The sequence below is a fragment of the Saccopteryx bilineata genome, chromosome 7 (genome assembly GCF_036850765.1).
Source record: "Saccopteryx bilineata isolate mSacBil1 chromosome 7, mSacBil1_pri_phased_curated, whole genome shotgun sequence".
NCBI lineage: Eukaryota > Metazoa > Chordata > Mammalia > Chiroptera > Emballonuridae > Saccopteryx > Saccopteryx bilineata.
Window position 1 is genome coordinate 67,261,951 of NC_089496.1, and position 11,477 is coordinate 67,273,427.

Sequence of the window (11,477 nt, forward strand, 5' to 3'; positions counted from 1 at the left end):
ATTTCACATATAATGAGATGATATATGTAAATCCCTTAGTACAATGCCTAACTTATATGGAGAATTCAGCAAATGGCCATCACAATTCTTATGTAGATGATTCTATTGGAAAGATAATCAATTTTTTTTTCATAAAGATTCTCAGCTCACATTCCCATCAGAGATCCACAGAGCTTGCCCCTCTATTCTGCTTTTCACCTAGAAGTTTATTTGATTTTTGAAAATCACTTGGCCTGAAGAACCAAAAGTGAATCCAGCAACATGTGACATGGATGAACCTTGAGACATTATGCTAAATGAAATAAGTCAGTCACCGAAAGACACAGATTGCATGATTCCTCTTATATGAGATAACTAAAATAGTCAAACTCGAGGCTAGAATTCAATGGGTTTTAATAACGCCTTCCATGGGCTGAGAAAACAACCAACCTAAAGCAATCATGCCACAATGAGGATGAAACGGAGACATTTTCAGAAAAAGAAAAGCCACCAGAATTTACCAGCAACAAATCCTATACTAAAAGAACTTCTAAAGCATGTATTTCAAAAGGAAAAACTCCCAGAACAAGCTTCTTAGCTGCAGGGAGAAATGAGAAGTAAAGAAATGTACACATATGTAATTTAATCTAAGTAAACAGTATATGAAACATAACCACACAAAAATAAAACCGTCAAATTCATAGAAGCAAAGAATAAAACGGCGGTCTCCGAGGACTGAGGGAGAGAGGAGGGAATGGAGAGTTACTAATCAAAGGTATCAAGTTCTAGGTATAAAAGATGAGGAAGTTCTAGAGATCTTCTGCACAACATTGCACGTATAGATAACACCTAAGACCTGTTAGGAGAGTAGTCCTCACGTTAAGTGTTCTTACAACAATTAAAGAAAAAAAAAAAGTGAGCTGCAGCGGTCTGTCCAAAGGGCTACTCGTTGGATTCTCCTTCCATTCTGTGTGTTCAAGCTGTGTTTGCCTCTAGCATCTTCTTTGGAGAAGGCCCTTAAAGCCTGGGATAGATTCAGACAGATATGAGCAGCTTGGTGGGAGAATCTGAAATCATAGCGTGTGAGTAATGATGAAAAGAAAATAACATTCATTCAGATTGAAGAAGACACTTTGATGAGGCATGTGGTGCCTTCTCATCCTGAGGAGGAAGGGGGCTCGTTTGTCAATTGCAGAACCTGTACCAGCTCTGTTCCTGCTTCTGAAAGTCGAGAGGGATTCTACAAGAAAAAACTTGCTGCCCGGAATTTGAATGTCTGCCTCAAAGCATATCAGTTGCTCTGTCCAAGTAAAAAAACAACTCATTTTGAAAGAGCTGTTCAATGAATAGAGATGAGCATTTCCACAGTGTTATAAGTTTATAAGATGAATAGGAAGCTTAAAAATACTTTATCTTCTACATTCCTAATGCCTGATGACCCTATGGGTATACAGTTTTGAGTTTCCAAAGGACCACACTGAATTTCCAAAGTGCTGCTAAGACTATCAATGGCACATTAACGTTTATTTATGTGGAAAGTTGTGCAGATCACCTCTATCTTTACTTGAGCCCATAGTGGTTTTCAGAATCTGATAATCTTGGTAGAGGGCAGGGAGGCAAAACTTAATTGCGATTACTAACTCTTCAATGACTCCCAGTTGGCAGATTGCTTCCACTCTTCATATACTACTGTTTTTCTTCTCTTACTACATTGTTCTTCTTTCCAAGTGAGAGGAGGGGGGACAGAGAGACTGTCTCATGTGCGCTGACAGGGATCCACCCAGCAAACCCCCTACACCAGTGATGGGCAATCTTTTGAGCTTGGTGGGTCAAATTCTCCAAAACACTGAGCATAACTCGGGTGGTGTGTCACTTTGAGAAAAAAACCATAATTTCGCGATATTTATAGTTTAAATCACAAAAATGTATAATTGTAATATATAACTGTATTTAATAAACCAAAAGCTAATTATTTAATTTACCTGCTTAGTGACTTCTTTGTTCATCTGTCAGTCGGTTTCTTTTGTTGGTCTTGATATTATTTAGCTTGTGTGGGGTGCCGTGAACTAAGATAAGTGTGGGGGGGGATTCTTTAACTAACCTGCCTATTAGTGACATTTTTGTTGCTGAATTTCATCAGCTAAATCTTCAATTGAAGCTTGGTATTTTGTATACTTCAAGCCCAAGCAAGCGCTACTAACTTCATCTGTCAATCTGTTTCTTTTGTTGGTTTTGATATTATTTAAAGCTGAGAATAAGGTCTCACAAAAGTACGTAGAGGGAAAAATTGTGAGTAAAGCCATTGCTATATTTTTCAGGGTGCTAAAAGTGTCTGGTAATCGGTTCCAGGCACTCCAAATTTCCTGTTCGTAGTGGCACTCCTCTTGATTCTCCAAGTGGCACATTTCCAGATTCTCAAGCTTTGACCTCGAATCGACAACCACCTGAGCCCAGATGCTGTCTTGAAATTCTGCAAGTTACATCTTATGTAAGTTAAGATGGCTGCCGCTATTTCTAGTGGCGGGAAACGGCACCCACAGCACAGGTGCTCGCCTCTCCCAGCCTCTCCCTCACTTATCTCAGTAATGATGGTCAATTAGAAATCCATGACACCCCAGAACAGTAGACTGGATGATGGTTGCTATGGTTATGTGGTTGCTGGTAATGGCCATCACAGGGCCCCCAGAGATGCGTCCCCCGCGGCATTCTGCAGTTCCCTGCTCCGCCAGCCAGAAGAGAGGTCAGAGATCCCCTAATGGCCTAACAGGAAGTCCCAGAACTAGATGCTCTGTGCCAGAGTTCTGTTGTTTTGGCCTCCAGGCCTCCAGCACAGAGCGTCTACACTACAGCAAATGTTTTATCCTCAGCTACTAAACCTGGCCATGCAGGAGACGACGATGAAACATCCTTCTTGGTATGCGGCCCCATACTTCCCAGGTTGCAGCCGCATGCGGCCACGTGTCATCAAAAATGGCTACGCGTGTTAGTGCTGACACGTGCGTCATAGGTTCGCCATCATGGCCCTCATCTAGGGTTGTTGCTCCACAACCAAGCTATTTTTAGAACCTGAGGTGGAGGCTCCAGGGAGCAATCCTCAGTGCCTGAGGCCAACTTGTTTGAGCCAAGTAAGCCATAGCTGTGGGAGGGGAAGAGCAGAGAGGGTAGGGTGGTGGCAGTGGCAGGGAAGCAGATGGGCACTTCTCCTATGTTCCCTGACCAGGAATCAAACCCAGGACATCTACATGCCAGGCTGATGCTCTACCACTGAGCCAACCAGCCAGAGCTTCTCTTAGTATATTTAAAGGAGAATCATATTAAAGAAAAAATTATTTTCTACGACATCGTAATACTCTTTGAAACCTCCCATCAATGGACATCTGCAAAGGCTTTAGATGTTATACATTGTCTGCCAACAACTTGTTGTTTTTTGGGTGTGGAGTGCTGGACCAGAATGTTGGCAAATTGTTCCAATACACATTGTTAGATATCCTGAAGTCAGACTGTCCACCACAGGGTCCCAAAAGGCATGAGTCCTGTCTGCTGCCCTGAGAGCCTAATAACATAGCATCTTCTCAGGAAATCAGAGCCCTTGAGTTTGGACATACACCACACACACACACACACACACACACACACACTTATGATTATTAATGTTGATACTGCCACCACCACCATTACTGCGATTGCTTTATGTCTGGTTGGGGAGGCATGTGGTACTGCCGGCCCCTGACAAACGGATGTCAGCAACGCACATGTGACTCCAGAAGTGGTGTCTTTGTGACTGTTCTTGGCAGTGACTGAACTCAGCGGCCATCGTTTACGGCAATCACAAGCTGAGTGCCCTGGTGTGATGGCCTGAGCTCTGAAGCGATAGACAGAAAAGCACATCTGGAAATTAGTATATGTAATCTTTTGGAGCCAGAAGCCAGGAGCCAAAAGCTCCACACTCCAGAGTGAGAAAGCGAGCTGGGCTCTTTCTCATGGGCACGCCACAGCCCAGGGTGGCCAGGGCGGGGCAGGGTGGGGGAGGTGGGAGGAGTATCCTTTGATGGAAGTTAGAACTATCTGGGAGATGGAGAGCTTAGGAAACAGAGAAGCAAAACCAGAACATATATAATAATACTGTGAGTGAGGAAACATTTTTTAAAATATTTTCCTGAAACTTGGAGGAATTATATCACACAGAAGACTGGATAACACAGTTCACACAAGCAGTCCTCCAGAGCCTTGTCACACGTGGCCTTTGGAGTATGTCTAGTGCAGTGGTTCTCAACCTTTCTAATGCCGTGACCCCGCAATACAGTTCCTCATGTTGCGGTGACCCCAAATCAAAAAATAATTTTGGTGGCTACTTCATAACTGTAATTTTGCTACAGTTATGATTTGGAATGTAAATACTTGATATGCATTATATATTTTCCGATGGCTTTAGGCGACCCCGTTGGGGTCGCGACCCACAGGTTGAGAACCACTGGTCTAGTGTATGGTGGGGATTGTAAGGTATTTTTCCCTGCCGAGAAGAAAGAAAGGGACATAGCCACCAAGTGTGGAATAGTAAAGGCTTTACTCGGCGTTTCTCGGACGAGATTCACTGGCCTGAAAGATGGAGGTCAGGAAAATTGTGCATGGAGAGATCACGTGGGAAAATTTAAAGGGTTCCTCTAGGGAAGTCGGGCTAATATGATGTAGCAAAATCTCACTGGCTGACAGTCGCATTTTTCCCAAGGACTCCTGGGAAGTTTCTTTTGACGCACTTGGTTGTGGGCAGTCCTAGCCAAAGTTCCTGGGTTCCTCAGGTGATCTTCCCCCATTATCCACCAACCTTACAGGGATGATGCCAGGGACAGGAGATGTGGAAGAATGAAACTTAACCCCTCTCTTATGGAGAGCCCACTAGTGGAAAAGTCAGAGTATAATAGAAAAAAGACACTACTAATAACACACCACACAATAAGTGTGAGGAACAAATAAACCAGGGGTCCCCAAACTGCGGCCCCCTGAGGCCATTTATCCGGCCCCCACCGCACTTCCGGAAGGGGCACCTCTTTCATTGGTGGTCAGTGAGAGGAGCATAGTTCCCATTGAAATACTGGTCAGTTTATTGATTTAAATTTACTTGTTCTTTATTTTAAATATTGTATTTGTTCCCATTTTGTTTTTTTACTTTAAAATAAAATATGTGCAGTGTGCATAGGGATTTGTTCATAGTTTTTTTTATAGTCCGACCCTCCAGTGGTCTGAGGGACAGTGAACTGGCCCCCTGTGTAAAAAGTTTGGGGACCCCTGAAATAAACAGTGCTTTAGCCATCCCAGGCGTCTACCTTACCAGCTGATACTCCACATAGGCCCCTCAGGAAACCTCCATCTAATGTCCTATCCGCCCATTGCGGGGGTTCAGGCTTGCAGTGAAGTTTGGTGACCTCCCAGCCTTCCAGAACCACCCCATTTTCTTTCATGTAGGGATTTCCCCTCTTTAAAAAAACATATATTTAATGTCATTTTGGCATCTGCTCCTCAGAGGACTCGAACTAACACTGTCCTTTTATTTGTGTCCCCACTTTCACCTGCTAGTCTCCAGCCCTCGAGTGACATCAGCCCCTTTTCCCTGAGCAGCGTACTCGGTATCCAAAGGCCGTGAACTGTAGTGTCCATCCCGCCAAAGCCCTGCCCTGGTCCTCACAGGGGGCTCACCTCACCCCTTAAATCCCAATATCAGAGCCCATGTCACTTCTGGCTACTTGCTGCATGGCCCTTTCATAACACACGGTCTGCCAGTCCCAAGGATGTCCTAAGGTGACATTTCAACATTGGCGGCCATTCCCAAGAGGATACTCGTGCCTCCAGCACTACTCTGAGCCTAAGAAACATCACTGGAACAAATATCTAGTACCCGATGAGAACTATTTCACAGGTAGCACCACTCATGTTGAAGTTTATGTACTGATTTGCTTATTAAAAAAATAATAGTCCAGCTCCTGCCCTTTCCCCAAATGTCAGAACCTATGGTTCTATCACAGACACTAACTCAGGAGCAAGGCCATTGCTGACGGCCCCCTGGGGAGTGTGTAAAGCACCAGCTCCGTTTCCAACACACAGAAGGTGTTCAACTAACAAGACGGAGCCCTTTCTCCTCTTTCTGGACCTCATGCCTTTCTCTTGGGCACACTTTAGGAGAATCACTTGAAGTCATTTATTACACAAAGATGTAATAAATTGGGACGTGCTGGTTTCTCCTCATTCTCTGTCAAGATGGAAAACTTTAGAGAGGTGAGGGGAGCAGTCAGATGTGTTTCAGTGGGTGAACGGATAAATAAACTATGGCACAGCCAGACAATGGAATATTACCCAGCACGGCAAAGGAATGAACTATTTAAGTCATGAGGAAACACGGAAGAAACAAATGCACATTTCTGAGTAAAGGAAGCCCATCTGAAAAGGCTATATACTGTATGATTCCAAATATATGGTGCTCTGGAAAGGGCAAAGCTATGGAGACCACCAGAATCAGTGGTTGCGAGGGGTTAGGAGAAGGAAGGGATGAGCGGGTGGAACACAGAATTTTTAAGGAAGTGAATATACTCTGCATGATACTATAATGATGAATAGATGTCATTATACACTTGTCCAAACCCACAGGATGTACAACACAGTGAACCCCATGTAAACTATGGAGTTGGATGACAATGACATTTGAATGTGGGCACACCTCTGGTGGGGGGGATGTCAATGAAGGGTGAGACTGTGCAGGTGTGGGGGCAGGGAGATATGGAAATCTCGGTATTTTTGGCTCAATTTTCCTATGAACCTAAACTTGCTCTAAAAAATAAAGTCTGTGTTTTTTTTTAAAGGTATCAAGTACATGTTTAATTTGGACACCCCTAGAAAAAATGAAGTCTGACCTGTTGAAAAGGGTCCCATCTAACAGCACAGCAACAGGGAACGCCATGATCCCCCGAGTTTGGCCAAATCAAAAAATTCAAGGAGCCAATTTATTGCTGTTAGGAGGTTGGAGGAAACACTAGCTTTCTGTCACTAAGCCCAAAAATTAGGGCATTTAAAACTCTTCAGGAGGAACCTGGAAAACGTGATGCCAAGCCTCACTGCAAGCAGCGTAGAGTGGAGCAGGCCCTCTGAGTTAAATGCCGGCAGTTATGACACCCCAGACCAAAAAGTCAAGTAGCCCACGACATGGGACCTAAACTGTGGCAGGTGGCCAGCTGACCCAGCACTGACTGTCCTTGGGACATGCCAAGAATCAGAGAAACGAGACAACTCATTCTAGGGCAGTGCTTTTCAACCTGTTTCATCTCATGGCACACATAAACTAATTACTAAAATTCTGCAGCACACTAAGAAAATGTTTTTTTGCTGATCTGACAAAAAAAACCCATATAGGTATAATTTTGATTCATTCATACCAAACGGTTATTGTTGTGTTGGCTGTTGTCATTTTTTTATACATTTGACAATCTACGGGAAAAGAGGTCAGTGCTCCTGACAAACATGTATTGCATGTTTTTAAACTTCGCGTGGCACACCAGTGTGCCACAGAACATCGGTTGAAAATCACTGTCCTAGGAGAATTAACTGTAAGTTCAGTGAACAATGGGGAAAGGTCAGGCCTGGGAACTTTGGTGAGGACCGCCCACAACCAAGCGTGCCAAAAGAAACTTCCCAAGAGCCCTTTGGAAAAGAGCGACACCTCTGTCAGCCAATGAGATTTCACACATCATATTAGCTTGACCACTCTAGGGACCCTGTAAATATCTCTCCCATGGGTCACACCTTGCAACTTCTCTGAGCCCTGCCCCCCAGGACCAGAGAACCTCGTGGGGCAGGAAGCACTCTGTACTCAATAAAGCCTTTGCTATTCCACACTTCGTGGCTTCAGCCCCTTCCTTCTTTCTCTTCGGGGGAAAAATACCTTACATTAACAACCAATGCAAAGGAAGACCCTTAACATGGAATGATTTCTAGGTCCTCAAGTAGCAATTCTTACATGAGAAGTTACCTAGTTTCATGGAGGAATGTACCCCTTTCACACTGGTCATCAGACCAGACAAAGGCATTCCATCGGTGACATCATAAGATTGCGACTGTCAAAACAGTAATGAAGAGTGGTCCTAGGAGGTATTGATCAGCTCCTCCAATTTTCTTTCTTCAAAGTAAGTGTTTCTAGGATTGATGCACTGGACTGTGGGGGGTGGGGGCTGGGAATCTTGGGATTTTCACAGAAGGAAAGGGGATCATAGAGCTAGGAGAAAATGATATTTTTGCCAAAGTGATATGGGACTTGAGTCACCGAATTAGAAGAATAAAAAGATGTTCCCTTATTTGGAAGCCTGAACTGTTAAGGGATGTGTCAGTTACAGAGTTACTCTGGTGTTGATTTCTTCAACTAGAATTTGGATTACTGGGAAGTAGGAACATGTTTATTCATCACTGTGTGTTCTGGAATATACAGGATAGGGCAAAATTGAGTTTACAGCTATAAGATGTGAAACACAGAGTTTATTCTTGTATAATTATTTACTAATTATTTTCCAACAACTGTAAACCTACTTTTGCCACAACCTGTATTACAACTCTTTCCGTAAAGAGCCAAATAGTATATATTGTAGTCTTGTGGGGTATATGGTGGTCCTGTCACAACTACTCAACTCTCGTTATATTGTAAAAGCAGTCACAGACAATACATAAACAAATGAGTATGGCTGTATTCCAATAAAACTTTATTTACAAAAACAAGTGGTGGGCCACAGGATAATAGCTGACCCTGCTTTATAGCAACAGAGTGGTGGAAAGACCATGCATTTTAATGCAACACGACCCTATTTCAGGTTGTAGCTCTGCCTCTCACATAACCTCTTTTTAAAAAAATTTGATTGATTTTAAAGAGAGAGGAAGGGGGAGAGAGAGGGACAGACAGACAGACAGAAACTGTAATCTATTCCTGTATGTGCCCTGACCAGGGATCAAAACCACAACCTTTGCATATTGGGACAATGCTCAAACCAATCAAGCTATCTAGCCAAGCCTCTCACATAACCTTTTAACTATTTTTCTTTGTTGAAAAATACAGTATAATAATATATCACACATAAAAATAAGAATGACATGTAAGAGACTCTCAGAATATTTGGAACATCAGAAGATACTCAGTAGATGTGTTTCCCTAATAGGTGTAGCTATAAATTCTATAGTTGCAGAATTTAAATTTGAAGGTGTTTTATAAGTCTCTTGAGCCATCTTTCCTAGAGAGCTCCCTGTATCTCCTCTGGAGGTAGTGTTTGTCATGGATGTCAGCAGAAAGCCCATGCAATCAGAAAGCTCAGATGGGATCTGGGTTGTAGTTCCAATTGTTATCTGTTGATTTAAACCTTGGAGGCCAGTTCAATAACTCATAAAGTGGAAAGGAATAAGGGAAATGGAGGCTTCAGACTTACTATGTAACTAACCTTTGACAGAGAGAGAGAGAGAGAGAGAAAGAAAGAGAGAGCGCGTGATAAATGTACAGCACTTGCTACACTCTTTCGATGCTGAAATTAAAAAAAAAAAGCATAGTCGCTCAGTGTCAGGGGGTTATTCAGGAGACCCCGATGAATTGGATGAGCGCGTCAAGATTCATCCTCTGATGAATTCCGTACTGAGAGCATTTATCGCCCTGCATGTTGGAGAAAACGTGTACATGTTGAATCTGCCATAACATACGTGCTCAAAGCTAATGCCTAGAAGATGTTTTGTTTGCCAGGATGTAGGCAAAGTGCTTTATTTCTCTGTTCCTTTGGTGGAGTAAGAGGAGTAATTACATAAGCAGAACTAGAGTGGTGTGTTTGTTTCCAGTGAAAATGGCCAGGATTCTGAGCACGGTCATTCCATCATTCAGTTAATCTGGAAGATGCTGGAGGAAAGATCTGGAGAGACGACACCTCATTCCTCCAGGCCTTTGCAGTGCGCAGGGGGTGACTGTGATACCCAGGTGGGGTGTTCTCTCTCATCCTTAGTGTGAGCCAGACTGGATATTTCATAAACTGTTCCTTGCTCCAGAAATTTCTGTATTTTCACATCTCCCACTAAGAATGATTAGAACATTTGCAAACTTATTTTTGAAAATTATATTGGGAGAGGTGGGTCAGAAAGTCTTGATAAAGATGTTACTGAGGCCCTGGATGGTTTGCTCAGTGGATAGAGAATTGGTCCAGCATATGGATGTCCTAGGTTTGATCCTTGGTCAGGGCACACAGGAGAAGCGACCATCTGCTTCTCACCCCCCCACCCCCCTTCTTTGTCTCTTCCCTTCCTGTAGCCAGTGGCTTGACTGGTTTGAGCATGGCCCGGGTGCTGAGGGTAGCACTGTTGGAGCACATCAGCCTCAGGCACTAAAAGTAGCTCATTGCTCGAGCATTGTCCCAGATAGGGTTGCCGGGTGGATCCCAGTTGGGGCACATGTAGGAGTCTGCCTCAGTATCTCCTCTCCTCTCATCTAATTAAAAAAAAAAACTGTTACTAGGGGGAGGTATCTTGGAAGGACATTAAAAACAAATTTTTAGTGAACTCTGACTATGAATAACCAGTGAAAGGGCCTGGCATAACTTACCCAGCTGCCTAACTTCTCTCTCTTTCCTTGTTTAGGAAATGGGAAAATTATAATTGCTCTTCAAGCAATAGGAATTCAATGACACTGAATATAAAGCACAGAGCCTAACATCAGATGTACATGATCAATAAATAATATCTAACTATTATTACTCATCTATTCTTTTTATTTACTCAAGTCAATGAGTTATGCTTTTCTAGATAAAGCGAGTCATCTGAAAAAACAGAACTGTCAAGAAAAGGATTGCTAAGAAGAATTTGAATAAACAGAGGTTTGCATCAGCACGCCTCACAGAGTGTAGTTATGCGATTAGCATTGCTTAATTTGATTTGACACAACCATCATTCTCATGGTCTGCAGATTCCAAATTAAGCCACAGATATTTTCTCCACTATTTTAATCAGAACCAGATGGGAGAAGAAACACAGACAACACATATAAGAATCGAGTTTACATCGGTCCCCAAAGGATGGACAGAGGAAATAATAGGCCTTTTCCATCTTCAGTTTCAGTAACTGCACGGGAGCAAGGTTGCCAGAACAGATGAGGCAGCTCGGCTTCCCTTAGCACGGGATAATTCGATACAAACAACCTTTCTCAACAACAGAAGTTCGGGCTGTGACTCAGCACGCCAGGCGGGCAGCAAACTAAAAAAAGCCTCTGGACTGTGGATGGAAGGCTGCCTGTTCTGTCTGGTCTCCACCTTATCATATTACTCCACAGTTTCAATAGGCGTCCTGTTACAGCCTTGGCTCACACCCTACGGAAGCCAGAACCACATCTGCCATGGGCACGCAAGGCTATCTATGTCAAGACGTGGTTGAGTGAGGCTTGCTTTCCTGTGCCTAATAGCTTGCGCCATGTGCACCTGCCAGGCCTGACGCCCGGGCTCGGGAGTGGA

At 43.4% G+C, this 11,477-nt stretch overlaps 1 long non-coding RNA gene across 2 annotated transcripts in view; it reads left to right on the forward strand.

Moving 5' to 3' along the window:
* Positions 1–10,767, forward strand: part of LOC136311008 (uncharacterized) — a 33,177-nt gene extending 22,410 nt beyond the window's left edge. Inside the window, exons 2-3 of one of the 2 annotated variants that reach the window (XR_010726651.1) lie at positions 2,298–2,467; positions 10,612–10,767. This is a non-coding gene — a long non-coding RNA (uncharacterized lncRNA). Of the gene's footprint in view, positions 1–2,297; positions 2,468–6,827; positions 7,003–10,611 lie in introns of those variants that run through there. The other variant, XR_010726650.1, reaches the window with a different exon arrangement.
* The last annotated feature ends 710 nt before the right edge of the window (positions 10,768–11,477 follow it).